General features: G+C 39.9%; 1 long non-coding RNA gene and 1 pseudogene across 1 annotated transcript in view; one reads left to right on the top strand and one right to left on the bottom strand.

The window, feature by feature from the left end:
• The window catches only part of LOC102246546, a 301,492-nt gene that overhangs the window by 220,442 nt on the left and 56,989 nt on the right, over nt 1–24,061 (bottom strand). Inside the window, exon 3 of the long non-coding RNA XR_001362641.1 lies at nt 18,816–18,963. This is a non-coding gene — a long non-coding RNA (uncharacterized LOC102246546). The remainder of the gene's footprint in view (nt 1–18,815; nt 18,964–24,061) is intronic.
• Nucleotides 17,429–18,542, top strand: LOC106726578 (annotated as a pseudogene).

Here is a 24,061-nt window from a genome sequence, read left to right on the forward strand (position 1 = left end):
TGCACTGAGCATCTGCCCCTTGGTGGTCAGTGTGTGTCATAGTGACCAGTCATTCCCAGTCGTTCTGCTGTTAGGGTCAATTTGCATATTACCCTTTTATTATATAGGATATATAGTGAGCTCTAACCAAAGGAGCTAAAAAGAACACACACACAAAGGCTTGTTATAAAGCCTAAGATGTCACACCACTAATTTGGATGCAGGCTTGATTTCACAAAGTGAAGATATAAAATAAATAAATAAGTAAATAAATGGGTGTCACACTCATTTTAACCACATTTGCATATATCACCACTAAGAGTGCCAACTGAGCTAAATGTCACGGGTGAGCAGCCAGCCCTGGGAATCCTGGCCCCATTTAACAAGTTTACTAGCTGTTGCTGTATTTGGGAATCTAAAAAGCAGATTAGCATATCTGTTAGGCTCCCTTGTGCTGCTGATACTCCCATGGAACTTTTTACTTGAACTGATATTGGAAAATTGGGAAATTTTGCAGTGTCACTGGACTTATGGAGCTCTAGAATGGACCTTAAGGATAATCTAGTTCAACTACCTTCTGCAAGCCAAAACCTATGGTACTCAGATTCTGCCTGCTTAGGAGCAGGACTTGAACTCAGCCTCCTACTAATCAGTTCAACCCCCTTCTTCCAAAAACTATTGATATCTACACTGAGGGTTCTGTCAACATGTCTAGAAGGAAGCATAGTAGAATGAAACATTAGAAAAAAGTCCAAAGACCTCGATTAATTCTGCTACTCTCTGAGATATTAAGCAAGAAAGTTGCTTTCTCTAAGTATCAGGATTCTATTCTAAGAATTATTCATGCATTCAGTCATAGGCACAGACTATATACCAGGCAGTGTTCTAGAAACTTATGTAAATAAAACACAATAATAAAGAGTGATATGACCTGACTTCCATAATCAAGGATCATTCTGGCTGCTGTGTTGAAAATAGACTATAAAGGGGCAAGAGTGGCAGAAGGGAGACAAGTTAGAGCCTATTGCAATTATCTAGTGGGTGACGAATGTGGCTTGGACCAGAGTAGTGATGGTGGAAACGGAGGAAAGTGGTTAAATTCTGGGTATGTTTTGAATGTAAAGCCACCAAGGTTTCCTGATTAATTGAATATAACGTGGGGAGTAAAGAGTCAAAGAGACTCCAAAGTTTGGTACCTGAGCAACTAGAAAGATGCAATTATCAACGATTGAGATGAGAAAGGCTTGAGGTGAAAGAGGTGTGGGGGCAAGATCTAGAGATAATTTTTAAGACAATTTAAAATTAGAATGTCTAAAAAATAGCCCATGGAAATATTGAGTGGGAATTTTAATATACAAATATAGAGTTTTACTTGGCTGAAGATGTTAATATGGGAATTGATAGCATATAGGTGGAAGACTCTAACTGTTAATACTATTATGTTGTATAGCACCTACAGATGGAAAGGTAGCCTTGTTTAAGCAACATTTTCCAAGGAGTACAAATTACCTGATTTTGTTCCTTTCTGGGTTAAAAAATGTTGCCTTAAAAAGTGAAGAATGCTCTATCAGTTAGCAAACTATAATAATAGTTGCAAGGATTCTTCAGTTTTAGACTTAATACAAGATAATGAAAAATAATTTTAAGTGACTAAATGTATATTATATACTGAATACTATATACATTTTACTAAAATGTTGATTCAAGTTTAAATTTCAAAGTTAATTTCATATTATTTACAGTGGATTTCTGATGTCAGTTTTTAGTTTCTCCTTATAACACTTTAAAACCTTTTATCCCGGTATTCTTAGAAAGGTGGGCTACAAGGTGTATTTCTCCTGTGTTTTCCAGTTTCTGAATATTTGCTTCTTTCTCTCCCCAGTCTTCTTCCCTACTTATCTGTCCTGGGAACTGTCTTTGTCATATCATGGTCCTAGTAATTCAGATATTCTTGGTTTTCATTGGGACTTTGGACCCAAGTTCACTCTTAGATACCAAGCCACAGGATTACTGAGGAGCTTTCATTCTCCGCAGGGTCCTCTGCGAATGCTGACGGCCTGGCTGCTCTAAAGTTCTATAATCTTGGCACTCCATGTCTCTGCTGCTCCTCTGCTTTTGATCAATTTGATTATTTGGTGTTTTATTTCCTGCCTCCTTCCACAAAGATTTTAGGTTGATTTCAATCAGCCATACAATTTGAAATATATATAAATGTATACCACAGAACAGATATTTCCAAGTGGTATTCCATGGATGGTGTACAAGCATACTAAACTCCGGCAATCACAAAATCCAGGTGTAGTTGGGCTGGCTACCTCTGGCCACAAGGAGCTTCCTCTCTTTTCCTCAGCATGCTGTGCAAATATAAGCATTTGCTTTCTGTTCTTGACCTGACAAAGGTTTAAAATGTAGAAAAGTTATTAGAAATAAGATTCCTAGTGGCCAAAGCAAATAAGGAACCAGAGTAAGATTTTTTTAACGAAAAAAAATTTATAATGGAGAAATCATAATTTTCTCTGAGAATAATTTTTCTAGTGCTCTCCTTTATGTAGTGGATACTGTCTTTAACAATGTACCTATATAGACACAACGATGACTTTGGTGAAACACTACTCAATAAAATCAGTTTTATGATGACTCCAAACAACACAGCATTAGTGCCCTAATCTTGGTGGTATTGTTTGATCAAAGAGAAAAATGTGGACTATCTTGAAGACTTTGTGTCCTTTAGATAATTTTCCATAAATATGAGTTTTATTTTTTGAATAAAATTTGGTCATCAAAGAGTTCAAAAAACATTCCCCAGAGGAAACGTTCAGTGCAAATATCCTGTTACATATTTAACAACCAACTAGGCAGAACGTAAGGTTAACATTTTCTTATGAAAAAATCTAATCAAGACATGTATCTGAATGAAGGGCCACCTCACTTGGATGGCCAAAAAATTACTTACATGCAGTGCCAATATTTTCCTCTGAGAACAGGCCTAGTTTCAAGCTACAGATGGATTAATGGCCAATCAAAGCTTCAATCCTCTAGATCTATATGGCATGCCATAACAAGTTTAGTTGGAAATTTTTAGACAGGAATTGCCAATCATCTTTCAGAACAACTGAAAGGCAATTATAATGATTCATTATAAATATGATGTCTAATTTTGAAAACTATAGTGTAGACATGCACCTTTTGAGATGTTTTCTACACCCCTGGGGTAAATAAATGACTTGCTGTTCTGAACTATTGGATATAAACCAATTAAATATCACTTGACATCTCTCAGGGTGGATAATTTGGATACCTGAGGGCTGATCTTAAACTAGCCTTTCTGGCAATAATATATAGAAAGACTAACTGAATATGGGGGTTATTTCTAGGGCACTAGAATACAATCCAATCATTAGTAATTACTCAAAATAACTAGTTTTTTTAATGCTTACAATGTGCCAAACTCTGTTCTAATTACATTTATTAACTCATTCAATCCTCACAACTCTTTGAGGTAAATACATTAGTGTCCTCATGTTACACATAATGAAACCCAGGTATTGCAAGATTATTTCACTTTCTTCAGATCACATAATTAGAAAGCAAAGGAACTAGAATTCCAACCATGGCAGTGTGGCCCTAGAGCTCACATTTTCATTATTATTTTACTAGAAGCCCGATACACAAAATTCGTGCAAGAGTAGGCCTTCCTTCCCCTGGCTGCCAGCACATCTTCCCTCTGGCACCCAGGACCTGGGCCTCATCCAGAAGGTCGTCCGGAAGGATGTCTGATCTAATTAGCATATTATGCTTTTATTATTATAGATACTTCCTCTCAATATAGAGAATAATTATCTTTCTATCCTCATTCCCATGAAACATCTGTTCATCTCATCTAAGCAGTATATCATTAACCTACAATTTCAAAGGCAGAAAGAGTAAAAAGTATAAAATCAGTGAAAATTACTATCATTTCTGCCATGTCTGTAGTCTTCTCTTAAGTTTTCTGAAAACTATAGTTGTTTTCTTTTTACTTATTTATCCTTGTTTTATTTTATTTGATAAAGAATGCCTTCCTGGTTGAGATCCAACCTATTTAGTGTTTTTCCTTGTAGGGCAGAAACCAAAGTACCAGGGCATTACTGTATAGTATGCCTTCCTGGTTGAGATCCAACCTATTTAGTGTATTTTCCTAGTAGGGCAGAAACCAAAGTACCAGGGCATTACTGTATAGACCCATTTCATTTTCTCTGAATGAAGAAACAATAGGTGACTAATGTTCAATTAAATTTTATGCTCAAGCCCTAGCTGGTTTGGCTCAGTGGATAGAGTATTGGACTGCAGACTGGAAGGTCCCAGGTTTGATTCCAGTCAAGGGCACATGCTTGGGTTGCGGGCTCAATCCCCAGTAGGGGGAGTGCAGGAGGCAGCCGATCAATGGTTCTCATCATTGATGTTTCTATCTCTCTCTCCCTCTTCCTTCCTCTCTGAAATCAATAAAAATGTATTTTAAAAAAATAATAAATTTCATGCTCAAAATTTAGCTATACTTTAAAAAATAAAGTCTGCAAGAAAGCTTTTAGTAAACCCATGCATGATATGCTGTAGAATGTTATCTTTGGTCGCTTAGGTTTTTGAAGGTCCTTTTCATATTTGGGTAAAAAAACAAAGACGGTCCTTGAATTAACTATTCCTATTGTCAAGGAAGCCTTGGTACATTCTAAAATTACACTTAGATTTAAAACACTTTAAATAGGAAATTATTACTTAAGAAGATATTGTATTAATGGTTGATGTGGAATTCTGTTCCCTGCCCATTTGTTTCCAATCTTTCTATCAGAAAATAGATAAAAGCTGAGGTGGAAGAAAAACCATTAATAAATGGCACTTAAAAAAAGGGTTTCCTGACATGGCAGAAGAGTTTTGTCTCAGAGACATCGAGGAGGGGTTCACTTCTCTCTATGTAAAAGTTGCTTCCTAATGTTAATGGGAGAATCATGTGGAAGTACAAACATGATTTTATGGGAGACTTTACAATAAAGAATTACTATACTTTCTTTTTCAGAGGCCTTCTTCTAACATTTGTTTTTTTCTTTTTCCCTTTGACTCCTTTTTCCAGCTCTGCATGTTTCTGTTAAGTTTTTTAAAAATATTTTTCATTGATTTCAGAGAGGAAGGGAGAGAGAAAGAGACAGAAACATCAATGATGAGAAAGAATCATTGATCAGCTGCCTCATGCATGCCCCCTACTGGGGATCAATCCTGCAACCCAGGCATGTGCCCCCACTGGAATCAAACTGACATCTCTTGGTTCATAGGTTGCTGAGCTACGCTGGCTGGACCTCTGTTAAGTTTTTATTCTTTAGACGAAAGGGATGAGCCATTGGAGTGATGCTCACCTTCAACCAGTAAATTGGCAAAGATATAGGGGGGGGAAAAAAGAAGTACCACAGAAATTATCAAAGAGGTTCTCTCACTGTCATGAAAAGTGAGGCCAGACTCCATCTCAGAGGAAAATGAACTGTGGAGCTGAATGTTTTATTAAGTAGCATTAATTGTATTTACTAAGACTGGGGCAATTATCCAGTTCACAAAGTAAGAGTTTTATTTTTTTCATATTAATTTAGTACAGTACCTGCTACCTCAATTATTACCCCGTTTCAGGCATTTTACTAGGTCCCACGGATAAAATAATCCATTATAATTGGGCTCTGCCCTCAAATTGTTCACAATTTAGTGGGCATATATGCATGTACATATGGATTTTAATCTCACAGTCATAGAATCAATTGTACAAAACTGAATACAGTTCAGCAGTGAAAAGCTTAATCTTGCCAATTTGAGATATTTCTGGTTTAAAACTTAGAATCATTATTGTTAACAAGTCAGTTAATTCCAGAGTCTCACTCTCACTTGTCCTTCCCTTCTTCATGGGTGGTGTCTGGTTTTGGAGGAGGCTCAGAACACTACAATATTCTGGAAGTTGTGGGGCCCAGAGAGGAGGCAGATGCCTAGTCCAACATAATCACCTGACCTCCCTGCTGAGGTTTAATGTACCCACTGGCCATGAAGTTGCTGACATTCATGGCACCCAGTATTCAGGGTCACACAGTCTGTGTTCCACAAGCCTCTTCCGAGCCATCTGCCACTCTTCCTTCTCATGACCATAAGAAAATGTTGAACGTTTTCCCAGACCACTACAGCTCAGAGGCTTGTCTCAGATCTTCTCTCTGCTATTTCCTTTTTGCTAGTCCAACCTCTGCTCTATCCTGGATGTTGGATCTCTAAAAGGTGGGAAGCATTTCCTGTGCTAATCATGTAGAGTGAGAAAAAAAAATATCTGCTTTTAGGTCCCCATAATCTATCTATAGTTTCTTTCCCAATCAAGACTTAGGTTGAGGGAGACATGTAAGGATCCCCTCACCTTCTTCCAAACCTTCTCTTTATGTCTCCTTTTCTTGTGAAGTTTCTATCCCCCACCTCTCTGCATGGTAGCAAAATCTTTCTTTATAGCAACAGGCATTTATCCACACTTTGGTCAATTACATAAAAGCCTGAAATCTCCAGACATTTGAAATTCAAAGCAGAGCAATGACTCCTTTCTTTCTCTTCACTTCTGCAATAATGCCCAATCCTGAGGACAATGATGTAGAAAGTCCCCATTGATGGGCCCATTAGAATAAAAAATACACAGTAGAGAATCTAACTAGTACTCTATTATGAATATATAACTAATCTATTTTTTTGCTAAGTCACCAACTACATTTGATACATGATTTATGTTCTTCCAGCTAACATGTGTTATCAGTCATGTAACTATCAGAGGATTATTTATAAATGTAACAGGAGATTAAAAAGAGATTCTTCCTCTCTTGGTTTTGGTTAGGCTACCTACTCACATTCCAAAGTAAGCTTCTATGCTATTCCAGTAGGATTTATAAAAATGGTGGTAGAGAATCACTTTGTGATCTATTTACTAACTTTTCCATTAAGCCTGTAAAGTAAGTTGGGGAGACTAAGACAAGTTAGTAGAAAACTAGAGAGATTTCTTTCTTTGGAGAGATTTGTTGCTGTGCTGACCCACTGGGAATAGCAGGACTAATCTAAAAAGCCTCAAGAATACTCGCATAGTTTAGGGCAAATGGTAGATTGTGGTATAATACCTGAGAGATTTAAAGGATAAGAAGCAGCAGAATAGAGGAAATGTTCTGGGAAGTTAAGTGTATTTTCCTGTGGATTATCTACAATTGTACAAAACTGAATACAGTTCAGCAGTGAAAAGCTTAATCTTGCCAATTTGAGATATTTCTGGTTTAAAACTTAGAATCATTATTGTTAACAAGTCAGTTAATTCCAGAGTCTCACTCTCACTTGTCCTTCCCTTCTTCATGGGTGGTGTCTGGTTTTGGAGGAGGCTCAGAACACTACAATATTCTGGAAGTTGTGGGGCCCAGAGAGGAGGCAGATGCCTAGTCCAACATAATCACCTGACCTCCCTGCTGAGGTTTAATGTACCCACTGGCCATGAAGTTGCTGACATTCATGGCACCCAGTATTCAGGGTCACACAGTCTGTGTTCCACAAGCCTCTTCCGAGCCATCTGCCACTCTTCCTTCTCATGACCATAAGAAAATGTTGAACGTTTTCCCAGACCACTACAGCTCAGAGGCTTGTCTCAGATCTTCTCTCTGCTATTTCCTTTTTGCTAGTCCAACCTCTGCTCTATCCTGGATGTTGGATCTCTAAAAGGTGGGAAGCATTTCCTGTGCTAATCATGTAGAGTGAGAAAAAATATCTGCTTTTAGGTCCCCAAAATCTATCTACAGTTTCTTTCCCAATCAAGACTTAGGTTGAGGGAGACATGTAAGGATCCCCTCACCTTCTTCCAAACCTTCTCTTTATGTCTCCTTTTCTTGTGAAGTTTCTATCCCCCACCTCTCTGCATGGTAGCAAAATCTTTCTTTATAGCAACAGGCATTCATCCACACTTTGGTCAATTACATAAAAGCCTGAAATCTCCAGACATTTGAAATTCAAAGCAGAGCAATGACTCCTTTCTTTGTCTCTTCACTTCTGCAATAATGTCCAATCCTGAGGACAATGATGTAGAAAGTCCCCATTGATGGGCCCATTAGAATAAAAAATACACAGTAGAGAATCTAACTAGTACTCTATTATGAATATATAACTAATCTATTTTTTTACTAAGTCACCAACTACATTTGATACATGATTTATGTTCTTCCAGCTAACATGTGTTATCAGTCATGTAACTATCAGAGGATTATTTATAAATGTAACAGGAGATTAAAAAGAGATTCTTCCTCTCTTGGTTTTGGTTAGGCTACCTACTCACGTTCCAAAGTAAGCTTCTATGCTATTCCAGTAGGATTTATAAAAATGGTGGTAGAGAATCACTTTGTGATCTATTTACTAACTTTTCCATTAAGCCTGTAAAGTAAGTTGGGGAGACTAAGACAAGTTAGTAGAAAACTAGAGAGATTTCTTTCTTTGGAGAGATTTGTTGCTGTGCTGACCCACTGGGAATAGCAGGACTAATCTAAAAAGCCTCAAGAATACTCGCATAGTTTAGGGCAAATGGTAGATTGTGGTATAATACCTGAGAGATTTAAAGGATAAGAAGCAGCAGAATAGAGGAAATGTTCTGGGAAGTTAAGTGTATTTTCCTGTGGATTATCTATATATATAAAAGCCTGAGCGAACGTTCAATCTTTCAACCAGTAGCTATGACAAGCACTGACCACCAGGGGGCAAACACTCAATGAACAAGCATGGAAACATGGAACAGACTGATGAATCTCAGAAGGAATAGGAAAGGGGGCAGGACAGGAAGAGATTAACCAAAGATTTTATATGGATACTAGAGGCCCCGTGTAGGGATTGGGCCTGCAGGGATCAGGCAGAAAAATGGCAGTCTGACATCCCCCAAGGGGTCCCAGATTGCGGGAGGGCACAGGCCAGGCCAAGGGACCCCTAGTATGTGTATATGAGAGATAGAAAGAGGAAGAGGAAGAGACAGAGACATAGAGAGGGGGGAAGAAGGACAGAAGGAAAAAGAAGTGGGAGGGAGAGGGGGGGAGGGGTGAAGAGAGAGAGAGAGAGAAAGAGAGAGAGAGAAATAGAGAGGGGGGAAGGAGGACAGAAGGAAAAAGAAGGGGGAGGGAGCGAGGGGGAGGGGGGAAGAGAGAGAGAGAGAGAATGAACTACCTGGATGGGTGTTGGAAGCCTAACACCGAGAGTTCACCTGTGTCCCAGACTGTAGGGAGATTCAGTGAGGGAGAAATGTCTGAAAACCCTGCAGGAGTCATCTTAGCTTTAAACATCTGCCCAGACTAGGGTCAGTGCCAACTCACAGCAGTGCCAGCAAGTATACTTCTGACCCTTAGCTCTTCTTCACTATGAACTACCTGGATGAGTGTTGGAAGCCTAACACTGAGAGTTCACCTGTGTCCCAGACTGTAGAGAGATTCAGTGAGGGAGAAATGTCTGAAAACCCTGCAGGAGTCATCTTAGCTTTAAACATCTGCCCAGACTAGGGTCAGTGCCAACTCACAGCAGTGCCAGCAAGTATACTTCTGACCCTTAGCTCTTCTTCACATTTTCAACTCTACCCTTCAGTCCTAAGGAAGCCAAAGGTGCCTAGACAGTGGAGGAGAAAAAAGTGTTGGCAGGCAAAATAGAGAAAATGACAACTATGCCTCTTTGCCCCTATAGAACCTTGGTCTGTCGTAGTCCTGGGGGAAGCCTTCAACTTTAAAATAAGAGTGGAATTTTTATTATTATGTAGGGATAAACATAATAATTACTGAACTGAAGTGGTTTGGCATAATATAATGACTGGAGAAATTTTGTTTTTTAATATGAGAATGACAAGATAAGTAAGTAAAGAGGTCTGATTGAAAGGCAAGGAAAGAATTAGCTCCTCTGAGTATATCTGTTTGGGCATTAAGTTGTAGAAACAGAAAACAATTTTCTACCTGCATCCTATAATCATTGCCTTAAATATATAACACACAAACCCCTACCTTTCAACAGCATACACAAAAATGATGCAAAGGGGAAAAAAATTTTCCAAGTATTTTTTCTATTTTCAGGATTAAAACATTTTCCCCCTGAAATTATTCCAAAAATGTAGGTTTAAGAAGCATTTATAAAAACAAAAAAGTTCCTATTTTTATAAAACATAAAAGGGTTCTGGTTCTAGGTAGGATGGAGCTATAAAACCTGGACAAGACATGTGGATGAGATATTGAGGACTTATAAAAGTAAAGGGTGCAAGGTAATTTAGGGGAAAATAACATAATTCAAAGTATAACCAAACTATTGGTGAGTTCACAGTTTCCTTTTCTTCTGTTATCATTTGGCCTGGACATAAGATAACCAGAAACCTGGAAGTGGCATCAGTTAGAAAGAGAACTAGAGGAAAACCCCTCTAGTTCTGTCTCAAGGAGCAGGAAAGGGTTCCACAGCACTCAGAGAGAAGAGGGAAAATTCCCCCATAAGACTGAAAAACAAGTCAAGGATGTCTACTCTCACCACTCCTTTTCAACATCACACTGGAAGTCCCAGCTAGTGCAATAAGGTAAGACTAAATAAAAGACAAACAGATTGGGAAGTAAGAAATAAGACCATCCATATTTACTAATAACATGTTTCTGAATATAGAAAATCCCAATAAATCTACAAAAAAAATAGCTACTTGACTCATGAGTTTAGTAAGTTCACAGCATAAAAAAATCTACACTCAAAAATCAATAGTATTTCTATTCACCAAGAACAACTGGAAACCAAAGTTAAAAAACAAGACCATTTACAATAGCCCCAAAAAATGAAATAGGTAAAAATTTAACAAAATATACAAGAAACATTTTCCAAAACCTATAAACACTGATGAAAAAATTTAAAAATAAAGACCAAATAAATGAGACTTTCCACGATCACAAATTGGAAGACTCAACATAGTAAAAATATTAATTATTCCCAAATTGAAACATAGAATTGCAATTCTAATCAAATCCCAGCAAAATTTTTTTAAATACAGATAAACTTATTTTTAAATTTATATTAAAAAGCAAAGGAACTGAAACAGCCAAAACAGTTTTGAGAAATAGGAGTAAAATGTTGATTGTCTTACTACCCAATCTTAACATTTCTATAAAATTACAATAATCAAGACAGTGTGGTGTTGCTGAAAGGATAGATACACTGATCAATGTACAAAATAAAGGCCAGAATGGACCTTAACAAATACAACTAATTGATTTTTGCAAAGATGCAAAGATAGTCATTTCAAAAATAATGTTAGAAAATTTGGACATTCAAATGCAAAAATAAAAATGAACTTTGTCTTAAACTTCATTCCCTATACAAAAAATAACTCTAATTAGGTCATAGATCTAAATATAAAACATAAAGCCATAAACATCCTAGAAAACATTATGAAAGTCTTTTTGATCTTAGGTTAAGCAAGGAGTTTTTAGACATGACACCAAAAGCATACCCATAAGGTAAAAATGTAAAGACTGGACTTTATCAATATTTAAAAATTTTGCTCTGCAAAAGACACTCTTAAAAATGAAAAGACAGACTACAAACTGAGAGAAAATGTTTAAAACATTTGTAAATCACATATTTCACACATGACTTGTATCCAGAATATATAAAGAACCCTCCAGGACTGAAAAAACAAATAGCTCAATTTTTAAAATAGATGAAAGGGTTGAACAGAAACTTCACCAAAGAGAATACAGGAAGGAAAATAAACATAAAAGCATGCCCAACATCATTAGCCATTAAGGAAATTCAAATTAAAACCAAAATGAGATATTACTATTCACCCATTAAAATAGCTCAAGTTAGAAATATGAATAATGCAAAGTGCAGAGGAGGACACAGAACAAATGGGACTCTGACACATTGCTGACAGGAATGTAAAACGGCATGGCGTTCTGAAAACTGTTTGGCAGTGTCTTATAAAGTTGAATATGCTTTTACTATATGCTCAACAATCCCACTCCTCACTGTTTATCCTAGAAAAAGATATTTATATTCACACAAAAGCCTATATATTAATGTTTATAGTAGCTCTATTAATAATGGCTAAAAACTCAAAGTAATGTGCTCAACAATCCCACTCCTCACTATTTATCCTAGAAAAAGAAAATTTATATTCACACAAAAGCCTATATATTAATGTTTGTAGTAGCTCTATTAATAATGGCTAAAAACTCAAAGTAAAGCAAACATCCTTCAATGAATAAATACCCTGGGGCACATCAAAACAATAGAATATACTCATCAATAAAAAGAAATGAATTATTGATATATATTCAACTTGTATGAATCTCAAAAACATTATACCAAGTGAAAGAAGATAATCTGAAAAGATTGCATATCAGATGATTCCATTTACACGACATTCTTGAAAAGGTAAAACTATAATGCTGGAGAACAGATCAGTAGTTCTGAGGGGTTAAGGTATGACTATGGAGGGATATATAGCACAAGGGAGTTTAGGGGGCAATGGAACTATTCTGTATCCTCAGTGTGGTGGTGGTTATATAAATCTATACCTCTGTAAAAATTCAAAGAATTGCAGACTCCCCAAAAAAGGTCCGTTTCACTCTGTTAAATTGAAAATTAATATAAAATAAAAGGAAGGAGAAGTAGTTGGGAAATGTCTTATTCACTCTCTCTACTTTCTGGTAACAGACAACTGTTTGCCAGAAACTACTAGCCAGGCTAGATTACCCTACCAGAAATGCATTAAGTTGTCCAGCAGAGATGTGTCTCTTAATCACACAGACACATTACTGAAGGTGTTCTCCAAGAATTGCAAAAGAACTTCCAAAAAATTTGCCAGAATAAGAACTGCAGAGAGAGAGAGAGAGAGAGAGAGAGAGAGAGAGAGAGAGAGAGACACTAAGGGAAGCCAGGTTTTGCTATTCTTGGCAAACTTATTTGCCAAACCAAACCCTGTCAATTACAAGATAACATTTACATAGGATTGGGATGATTTCCTTTCCTACCAAGGGAATGGGCACTTACCTATTGCTGGTTTAAATATGTCAAATGGAATGTTATTTCTGTTGGGAAATAAAAACCTCAATTTCTTGCTCAATTCTAAATTCAAATTTAACTTTACAATTATAAAGACTGCAAAACTGGGCCTCTTTTTAGCTACCTCATGATCACAAAAAGGGCAGATTTGGGGGGGAAATGCTCAGGAAACCTATTTTTTTGGTCATGTATGTGGGTTAGTAGAAATATATAATTTATTTGCTGGGATAATACATAAAGTCTGAGTGAAGATATAAAAATACATGTTAATTTGTTCTTGAATGAAAAACTAGTAAAAGTATGTTGTTTGTTAAAAATAATGAAATGAAATCAAGAACAAGACCATTTCTTAAAAGGCAGTTAGAAACCACCCTCAGAAAAGGTCTTTATAAGTGGTTTGGCTTTAAGAAAAAAATGTCAGTGAATAGGTCAAAGGCTGAAGAACCTAGTCCAGCCTACATGGTTCTTCCTTGTCTCAATCACATTGCAATCTCATTTCAGTAAATATTCATCGTCTAATTTTTGTCCACAAAAGCAAATAGAACATTCCCGCCTTGAACCTCCTCTGCTGCTTTGCTGATATAGATACAACAAAGGTGAAGGCACATTCTGATAACTGGATAATCATGCATGACAGAATATTCAGGAGCCCCATTATTTTACAACTAACGTGTTTCAAAATGATGATGTCTGAGGACACGACATTTATACTAAGCAGGTGTAAGTGGCATTTATTCTAAGACAAAGTGCTGCTTCGGTGGTTTGAGGAATGAATCATGTATGTATGTGTGCGATGTGTGTGCTTATTTATCTATAGATGGAAAGCTTTCTTCCTCAGGGAGGGAGAGATGGGCAAAGGAAGGGATTGCTGCTCTCCTCCTCGGCAGGAAGCTCCAGAACCTGCATAGCCAGTTATACCTATCGGGGAAGGAGAACCAATTTACCCCAAACCTTTGCAGCTGAGCTTTCCTGCCCTGTGCAAATTGACTGCCAGCACCCACACGTTTGGCTAATGTTCTTTCCCCAAACACATCTACTTCCTCTTGATCCCTGTTTTATCCAGTTTTTTAGATAAACATGTTACTGATTAGATAAAAATACATGACAATAACATAACTGGCAAAAATACTTAGTAAAGGTAGCTAACAAAGTCCCAAATTATTAACAGCACTGAGCATAAGATGCTGGTAAATGTCCTCTCTCTATCCCACTGCCTCAGGTTCCAACCTCTGTAAAGTTGAAGTCAGTGAGAGGGAACATTCTCTCCCTTTGGGCCCTTTTTCTCAGGCCCTGTCCATGCAGGCTTTCGTACACCTCATGCATTTAAAATAACAATCCCTATTTATTACACACCAGCTTGTACTAGTACTTGAGATGTTATTTTTTTGATCATGAGAACAGCCCTGAGGCATAGCTTTCATGAACCCCTTTCCATGAATACATAAGTTGAGGCTCGGGGAAGTTGCATAAGTGATCATGGTGTGTTTAACCTTTAGGCACCCAGTGGGGATTCTGGCCGAGGTCTATGTGACACCACGCTGCTTGAGGCCCGCGGGCTTCGTATAGACAAAGTAACCATATGTCCTTGTCTGCTCCGGACGGTCCAGGTGTATGTCAGTTCTCCCAGCATCGCATCTGACTTGGTATTTCTCCCTGTCCTTTTGTACTTAGAAACGCACCCCAGTTTTGATAATGAAAGATGGAAAGGCCCTGCCTTTGGAAAGCTGACTGACATCACAAAGGGGAAAGACATGTGTCTTGGTTTCTTCCTCTCTCCCCAACTTTGCCCTTGACTGATTTTCCTTTTCTTCTCAGATGAGACCAACAGTCTCTCTTGAGGCCTTCCTTCACACTGGTCCTCTGGCAGCGTCTCTCTCTGTTACAATTTTATAATAAAGTTGAGATACGCCCACCAGGAGACCTAAGGGTAAGAGTGCTATTGTTGGGTATGGAAAAAAAATGAGTAGTTAATGAGGATTTCCAAAATCATGTCTCCACTAGTTTATTTTGACAGGGATTGAAAAGAAAAAGTAGACTAACATTTACCGAATGCCCATCATGCAGCAAGCAGAATGCCAAGACTTTTACGTGAACAAATTTCTCATTTTGCCAGTGAGAAAACTGAGATTCAAAAAGATTAAGTAACCTTCCCAGGGCCTGAAATGGATCCTCAGCCTCATGGGTCTGACTCACATGCCTTACTTTCAGCTTGCTGCCTCCTACATAGTGTGAATGTAACACATACAGGCATTAATATAAAGATGGTGCTGACTGGAGTAAGAGCCACATATTTTATATTTAAAGAATGTGTATTTTTCCAAGGCATTTTTGACCTATATGCTGTTTTTTGTGTCACGAAGCCATGAGTTGACATGAGATGAGCTTGCGGTAAGCAGACCTATATTTATTCCTCCTTTTGTTTCCTACACAGAATTACCAGTGATGTACGTGCCTTCGTGATCAGCTTTGGTTGCTTTGGTTTGTGATTGGGGCCCTTTAATTGGTAGAAACAATTCTGTAAATTTGTGTATTTTTGAAAAGAAGTCATAGAGAATGAACAAAGTAAAGCTTCCCTTTAAAATGTAACAACACCTCCCACCACCGAGGTGGAGGCCCCGTCACCTGCCTGGCCATCCTGCCTCTGCAGGCTCCACACCTACCTCTCTCTGGGCTTCTGTTTCCACCACTAGGATGTGGCTCTGAGGGGCGTGGGCCACTTCTTCCTCGAGTTGGTGGAGAAGAAGCTCAAGGGCGCTGAGCTTCTTAAAGATACAAAACCAGCATGGTGGCCGCATTCTCTCCAGGATGTGCTGAAGCCTCCCAGGATGAGCAGGCTGACACTCAGGACACCATGGAAGTTGCCATGGCGTTGGAGAGGAACCTGAACCAGGCCCTTTGGAGCTGCAGGCCCTGGTTCTACTGGAACACCCTCATCTCTGTAACTTCCTGCAGAACCACTTCCTGGGCGAGGAGGTGAAACTCATCAGGAAGATGGGCCACACCTGATTCACCTCCATGGCTGCTGGCCCCCAGGCTGGGTGAGTATATCTTCGCAAGGCTCACCCTCAAGCACGACTAGGAGCCTGTGGAGCCCAGAGGCATCTGAAGGACCCCTGTTCATCCCTTGGTGTCTGGCTTTTGCCTGAGCCTCTCCCCAAAATGACTAGCCATTCTTTTTTATTTTTTTAAATGTATTTTTGTTGGTTTCAGAGAGGAAGGGAGAGGGAGAGAAGCATTGATGATGAGAGAGAATCGTTAGTCGGCTGCTTCCTGCACGACTCCCTCCCCCGCCCCCCACACACCCTGGGGATCGAGCCCACAACCCAGGTACGTGCCCTGGACCAGAATCAAACCCGGGACCCTTCAGTCTGCAGGCTGACACTCTATCCACTAAGCCAAACCAGCTAAAGGTTGCCATTCTTTTAACAACCCTGAAGCCCTCTCCCATGCATTTGGACCAAATGGAGACAATAAAACTTTTTGCAGGGAAAAAAAAGGGGGGGTGGCCAGCAGAAAGTCTGTTCCCTGCCCTAGCTGGTTTGGCTCAGTGGATAGAGCATGGGCCTATGTATTGAAGGGTCCCAGGTTCAATTTCCAGGCAGATGCCTCAGTTGCAGGCTGGATCCCTCCCGCAGTTGGGGCACGTGCGGGAGGTAGCCAATCAATGTGTCTCTATTACATCGATGTTTCTCTCTGTCTTTCCCTCTCCCTTCCACTCTCTGAAAATAATTAGAAAAATATCCTCAGGTGAGGGTTAACCAAAAAAATAAAGTGTGGCCCAGCCGGTGTGGCTCAGCAGTTGAGTGTCGACCTATGAACCAGGAGGTCACTGTTGGATTCACGGTCAGGGAACATGCCGGGGTTGCAGGCTTGGTCCCTGGTGGGGAGTGTGTGGGAGGTGGCCGACTGGTGATTCTCTCTCATCATTGATGTTTCTTTCTCTCTCCCTCTCATTTCCTTTCTGAAATCAATAAAAATATTAAAAAAAAAAAAAGAAATGGGGAGAGAAACTGGAAACATGGGCAGAGACCTTGGTATCAGGTTAAGATATTAAGATTTTATCTTAAGGTAACATAAGGACATTAAATGTTTTAAAGAAGAAAGTACCATGATTAGATTTTAGTTTTATGACGATTGCCCTCAGTTCTGGGCCTTTTGGCTAAGATCAAGTGTAGAAAGATTAATCTTAAGATATGCCCTAAAAATGTTAAAGAAAGTGAGATGATTGGATTTTCCTTTGAGAAAGACTCACTTGACTAAAACAGCTAAGGGGAGTACACAGGTATCTAAGAAGGGTAAGGTTTGAGGAGGGAGAGTGAGAAATGAGATATGCATTTTAAAACTCACTCCCAAAGGCCCTTACAAAGTATAAATGGAGAATTAACACAAGAGCCAGAGGAAACTTAGTCAATGGTGAAAGTCAAGATCTCCACCATGTCCTCCATCCGCTTCATTTGCCATGTCTGCTGCCGGCCCCTGAAGCTGACTCAGTCCACGGAGACCTCAGGCCTTGACCTCAGCCAAGAACCTGCAGCTTTGAAGCTCCCCTCAGCTCAGCAGGAACTTGGAGATACTCTGGAGAAAGGCTCTGCCTCCAGGATGGAGATAGACATTGAAGAACTCCAGGATAGAGCCTCTGGATGGACCATCCCTGGTGATGGCGAGATGTCTGGGGATGGTCCTAGCAACTTCACCCTGTTCGGGAAGCTGGCCTCTGGGAGGACTCTCAGTAGCATCCAGAGGGCCACGAGGGGCCTTTGTGACATCCTATCCAGTGAAGAAGAGCTGTACCACCCCCTGTGCCAGGACTGTACTAACAGTATCGAAGCAGCTGGACGCCCAGCTCAGGATCTCAGAATCTGAGTCAGAACTACAAATGCTGTTTGGAGACCAGGGATGGATTAGGTGAGGACACGAGGGCGACACTGTAGGAGGTGGAGCTGGAGGAAGCAAGGCTGGTCCAGGAGCTGGAGGAGGTGGAGAAGAACTGAGAAAGGGTGCTGTGGCCCTGGAGGCAGCCTGCGCAGACAGAGATGCTGGAGCAGCAGGAAAGGCAGTACCACAGGGACCTCAGTGAACTGCAATGGCAACAACTGGAACTATGAGCTATGGAGCGTGGATGACCGGCTGCGGTACGCCCAGACACAGATAGCCTGGCTGAAGAAAACCAACGCCTTCAAGGCCATGTTTGAGATCTGCTGTGATGGCCCCGTGGCTGTCATCAATAGCTTCAGGTTGGGCTGCATCCCCACTGTCCCTGTGAGCTGGAGTGAGATCAATGCAGCCCGGGGGCAGACAGCCTTGCTGCTCATGCCTTGTCTAACACAGTCAATCTGCAGTTTCAGAGGTACCAGCTCATCCCCTGCAGAGACCACTCCTATCTGAAGTCATTGACAGAGGACCCCATGGAAACTATAGAAACAGACTCAGAGAACAGGCACACAGCTCTGATGGGAGTGGGGTGAGAGGGGGTTGAGGGATTGAGCAAAAAAAGAGAATTCATGGACACAGACCACAGTGTGGTGATTGTATGTGGGGGAGGGGGAGGTGTAAGATGGTATAGGGGGATAAATGGTGATGGAAAATAACAAAATACAGGAATAAAATAAAGAATAAAATAAAATGTAACAGCACTAGTGTTTACTCACCATCCCCCTAACATTTGGGTTATCTAAAACCATTCCTTGAATGGTTGTGTTCAGATATACATTCTACCTAAAAGTCCATGAAAGAAGAGCTTTCAGCTTGCTGTGTATACTAAGAGAGCTTACCAAAGGCACTGGGCTGACGTAGAGAAGTACAAGCCAGAAAGGTGATATTCCCATCGATTCCCAAGTCGCTCAGTGACGGCTCAAATGTAGCCTAGGCTACTTTTCTTCACAGTTTACTGTCACCAGACTTGAGGCTGATCGTGGCCCCCTGCCAGAAACAAAAGGCGCTTTAGTTTTCTTATATTCTGTTGGAGACACAACTCCCATGTGAATTTGGTGGTAGCACTCAATACAGCCCAGATACTCTTCCCAACCTCCGTATATACAAAGGCTCTGCTTCGTGGTCCCTGCGGCACTTTTGTGAATCTGGGGGCACTCCAAGTAATGACTCAGAAAGTTTCAGCAGCCAAAACCAGAGTCCTGAGCATCTCTGGCCCAGCTGCAGAAACAGCCTGCCATTAGTCAGGTTACCCCCTCTATCCTTTCCCTTCAGATAAAGGAAAAGGAGATAAAGATTTCACACAGGGACTTGTGACCAAGGGAACTGTGAGGTAGACCAAGTCTCACTCTGCAACTCCTTTCACAGTAGAATCCCAAACTCCTTAATCCCAAACTGGAAATAGAACTTTGGAAAGAGTGTTATGTAGCAGATAAAACACTGGTCAGGAGAATGGACTCGGGTCCGAGCTCTGCCACCACCTTGCTTCACTGTCAAATTAGGGTATACCCTATGCTTTTTCAGTTTCCTCCAGCTCAGGAATTGTAGGTTTTCTGTTTTTCTGATTAACCAGTTCTTGCTAATGTACCACTGAGCCTGGGTTAAGTATGGTGTAGTCTTCTGACCCTTTCCTCACTTTTAGTGGCCTCTTTCCCATCCCTGACCCATGTAAACACCAAGCATAGTTTTGTTGTGTCTGTCTTCCATGAGATGGAATGCTCCTAGAGGACAACATGTGTCTTATCCATTTCCACATTCTCTTTGGATCAGGCAGGATGTCTGACCCATAGTAGCTACTAAGCAAAAGGGGCTCACCTGTTTCTTGGCTAGCTAATGGCTGTAACTGAAGACCATGTATGAAGTTAGGATGGCACAACTGATTGTCAGCAATAAAGTAAGTTACTGTACAATAGAAAGTAGCCTATATTGCCTTTTTAATCTTATCCCAGTGTCACCTTCCCTAACATTTTAAGGACAAGCTTTATTCATCACATAATAGTCTAAGCATTGTAATCATGGGACTATTCATTTTTATTTTAAATTTCCTCAACACACTGTGTGTGTGTGTGTGTGTGTGTAGAGGAGAGAGAGAGAGAGAGAGAGAGAGAGAGAGAGAGAGAGAAGAGAAAGAGAGAGAATGCACTTCCCCTAGTTTAACATTTCAACTTGGAAATACTTTTCTTACTGTGTCATTCATACAGGTTTCACATCCCCCCAAAACAAAAACTGACCGCAGATGCTGTTCTCCATTTCCTATCCCCTTTCTACTTCTTACTACTTCAGTGCATCAGTTGAGCTCAATAATTTATTTGTTAATCAGCAAAATTAATGGAAAAACTCAAATTTCAATGGCTAAAACTTAGGAAAATGAGGAAAAATGTTGAATCAATAACATGGGTGGGTCACTACATAATATTCTGTTCCAATTTGATTAGCATCGCCCAGTCTTCTGATGAGTAAACTGTGACAGTTGACATACCAGATTCCCCAAATTAAACATTCTTCTCCATAATTAAATATCACAACTTCATTGTTTCGATAACAAAATTGAAATATTTTCCACCATCATAATATCCTTAGCAGATAATGTCATTGGAACAGAATGATGTTACCACATGATAATAGGCTCTCGATGCCAAAGTCAAGTTATACTGTTTATTTTCAAAGCAGATCATTACATTGACTTTTTTTCCATTACCAAGTGATTGATGCAGCTTTAAAGGTGACCAACAAAAATTTCATCCAAAAAAAAAAAGTGATCTAACGATGGGGTTATGTGCTGAATGATTCAAATACCAAGGGAGATGCCACATATAGCAGCTCAGAATCCATTTAAAAATTAACCTTTGCCAAACCTTCAGCAGCAGTTTGCTCTAAAAAAGTGAGAGCAGCTGTCAGAGGCCCCAAAGTGCCTCGAAACACAATAAAACCTTGTGTTGACATAGTCCATTTCTTGATAACTATGGAATTCTGGAATAGAACACCCGCCAACAGAGGAACCTGGTGTGCAGCTAACAGATCTGAGCCAACTCATCTTGACAAGCAGCCTGAAGAAAGGTGGCTCTACAAATGCCAGGCCCTGCAAACAGGCCCTCACCCCAAACCACAGAAAAGCCTTCCCCACGCCTCCCAGACCACAGTCATTTCAGTCACTTGGGGATACAACTCTATCGGTGAGGTCATCTTCAAATAGTAGAGACAAACAATGAATACCTTTCTCGGAGACTCAAAGTACCTCACAAAGAAAGGCCTTTCAGCAGGAACGTGCTCAGTACAAATGACTGCATATCACATTTCATCTTTTCCCTCCGGAGGAAGGCAAAGGGACAGGGCTACTATCTCTAACATAAAAATGCTAGGTGATCTGACTTGGACTGGTTGACTTTCAAAATCAAGAGTGGCATAGAAAAAATATACCAAGTCCTGTACACTTTTCATTATAACAAATATTTCATGCTGAGGGCTGCTGGAGAAAGAAAAAGGAAAAAAATCTACTCTACCCAGATCAAGCAGCCTGCTCACTGGTATTTATTTTCTCTGCATGAAGTCATTTGAGCTGGGTGGATTCCAGTTGAGAGTACTTTGTACAGTCAGTGCTTGCTGCGTGCATGAGATGTGTGCCATTCTCAATATTTTTGATGATGATGTTAATTGGCGTTGAATACAACTTATTTATAATTCTAGAGAATTATACATGTGTTAGGGATGCCTGAGGCTATAAGAGCCCAAGTTACATATTAAAGATGAAAAAGGACAGATTTCTCAACTGGACAGTCCAGTAGGCTGACCCTCGCTGATTATTTGCAAATATGATCGCCACAGTGCTGAGAAGAAGCATTAGTAAAAGAGGAAAAAAATTTAATATTTATTTATTGATTTCAGAGAGGAAGGGAGAGAGAAACATCAATTATGAGAGAGAATTGTTGATTGGCTGCTTCCTGCACACCCTACACTGGGGATCGAGCCTGCAACCCGGGCATGTGCCCTGAATGGGAATTGAACTGTGACCTCCTGGTTCTTAGGTCGATGCTCAACCACTGAGCCATACTGGCCAGGCCAAGAAAAAACTTTTAAATGACAGCTTGTTCATGAGCACAGTAACTGAGACCCCATCAAACATAATCCAATAGAGCATTTCCTGCACACCCTATACTGGGGATCGAGCCTGCAACCCGGGCATGTGCCCTGAATGGGAATTGAACTGTGACCTCCTGGTTCTTAGGTCGATGCTCAACCACTGAGCCATACTGGCCAGGCCAAGAAAAAACTTTTAAATGACAGCTTGTTCATGAGCACAGTAACTGAGACCCCATCAAACATAATCCAATAGAGCAATTCTCAATGTCATATATTGTCCTGGGGAAGATCTTGTCCACCCAGGGCTGAACCAGCCAGATCAGCAGAGAGCTCTTCAGCCCCATATGATCAAGCATTCCCACGGAATCTACAGCCATGCCCCATGCCCAGCTCCAGCCCTCTCTCAGCTTCTGCTCTGATGTCCTCTGATGGCAGAAAATCCACTCCCTCAATAAGGTCCCTAGTGCTAAGCATGTTTGCTCTACTTTTGATTTTTCTATAATGCCCTGTCTGGGTCTCCTGCTCCAACAGTCTTTATGCTACTTTCTTAGCACCCTACACATCTTTTCAGTAGCACTCATTGGTTTAATGTCGGTTTTTATCATTAGACAGTAAGCACTGTGGCCCAGGAGTTTGTATCTGGATTGTCTCTACTGTATTCCGAGTACTTACTTAGTACAGTCCCTGGCACAGAGTAGGTACTTAATAAATATTTGTTCATTATCTTGATTTCCATATGCACATTCTTCCCCCAGGCTCCAGGGTGGGGAACTGAATTCTAGTTTAAAACCCATTGAGACTCATAAACAAGTCAGACCTGCTACCAAGGCCAGTTTTTATCCTGTGCTAGCTTATAGGAATCCACATCTGACCCTTAACCCAGTTTGGGTTCTCTAAGGCTGGGCCGTGACTTGCTCCTGCCAGTTTTTCATGGTGTGGGAGGAAAGCCAGCTACCTGCTGACAACCTTCCTGGTGGCCCATATTGCCTAGTCCCCATCCCTAGACTCTGCCTATCAGTTAGAGGCTTTCTCTTGAACTTCCCTGATGCTGTTTCTATGGATATCTTTCTGTTGCTCATCATGACACTCTAATTCAAGATAGGTTAGCCTTAGGCAACCTTATAATTGTATCAAGTATATTAAAATGCTTCTGTGTCCCTTTTTAAATGTAATATTTTACTGATACCTTTTGAAATATCTTTAGAATTTTGTTTTATAAATGATGTGGTACACATAATAAATTCTCTATAGCCATCACTCATTCTTGAGAATTTTAACAAGTTAAAAAAAATACAGATTTACATTTTCAAAGATCTCTCCAGCAGAAATGTAGAGGATGAAAGGAGTTGAGGGAGGAAAGGATATAAGATTTAAATTAGGGTACAGCTATAGCATAGAGAGGAAAAAACCTAAATATTATTGGGACATATTGGGAAATAAAACTGGCAATATAAAGGAAATATTACTTATTTTAAAAAAAGGATCAATCTAAAATGACTTGAGTATCTGGCTTGGGAGATGGAATGGATCGTGAAATAGAGACAGAAAAGAAGAAGCAAATTGTAGAGCAAATGTGCATAGTTTATTTCCATACCTAAGGCATTGAGGTACCATATGATATACAAGGGGAATATTACTTGCCCAGCGATCAGAGTGGTGAAGTGTGGAGAGATTAGACTATCACCATTTAGGTGACAACTAAAGCCCTGTTAATGGAACCCTAAATAACAACAACATTAAAAACAGGGAGAGGCAAAACAACAACTGCTAGAGGAAGATTTGGGAACAGAAAGAGAAATTATAGGAGAAGCAAGAAGACACCAGAAGAAATTTAACATATGTATCCTTTCCAAACTATGATATGTATATACAAATACAAGTTAAAAATAACTGAGGAACATTATTCCCCTTATTTAATCACTCTTACGTAATTGAAGAATTTTCTTCCTAATTTCGAAATAAAGTACCACTGTGTTAGGAAAAGTAGAGAGAACTGGTCAGTGCTTATTTA

The sequence above is a fragment of the Myotis brandtii genome, unplaced genomic scaffold (assembly GCF_000412655.1).
Source record: "Myotis brandtii unplaced genomic scaffold, ASM41265v1 scaffold285, whole genome shotgun sequence".
NCBI lineage: Eukaryota > Metazoa > Chordata > Mammalia > Chiroptera > Vespertilionidae > Myotis > Myotis brandtii.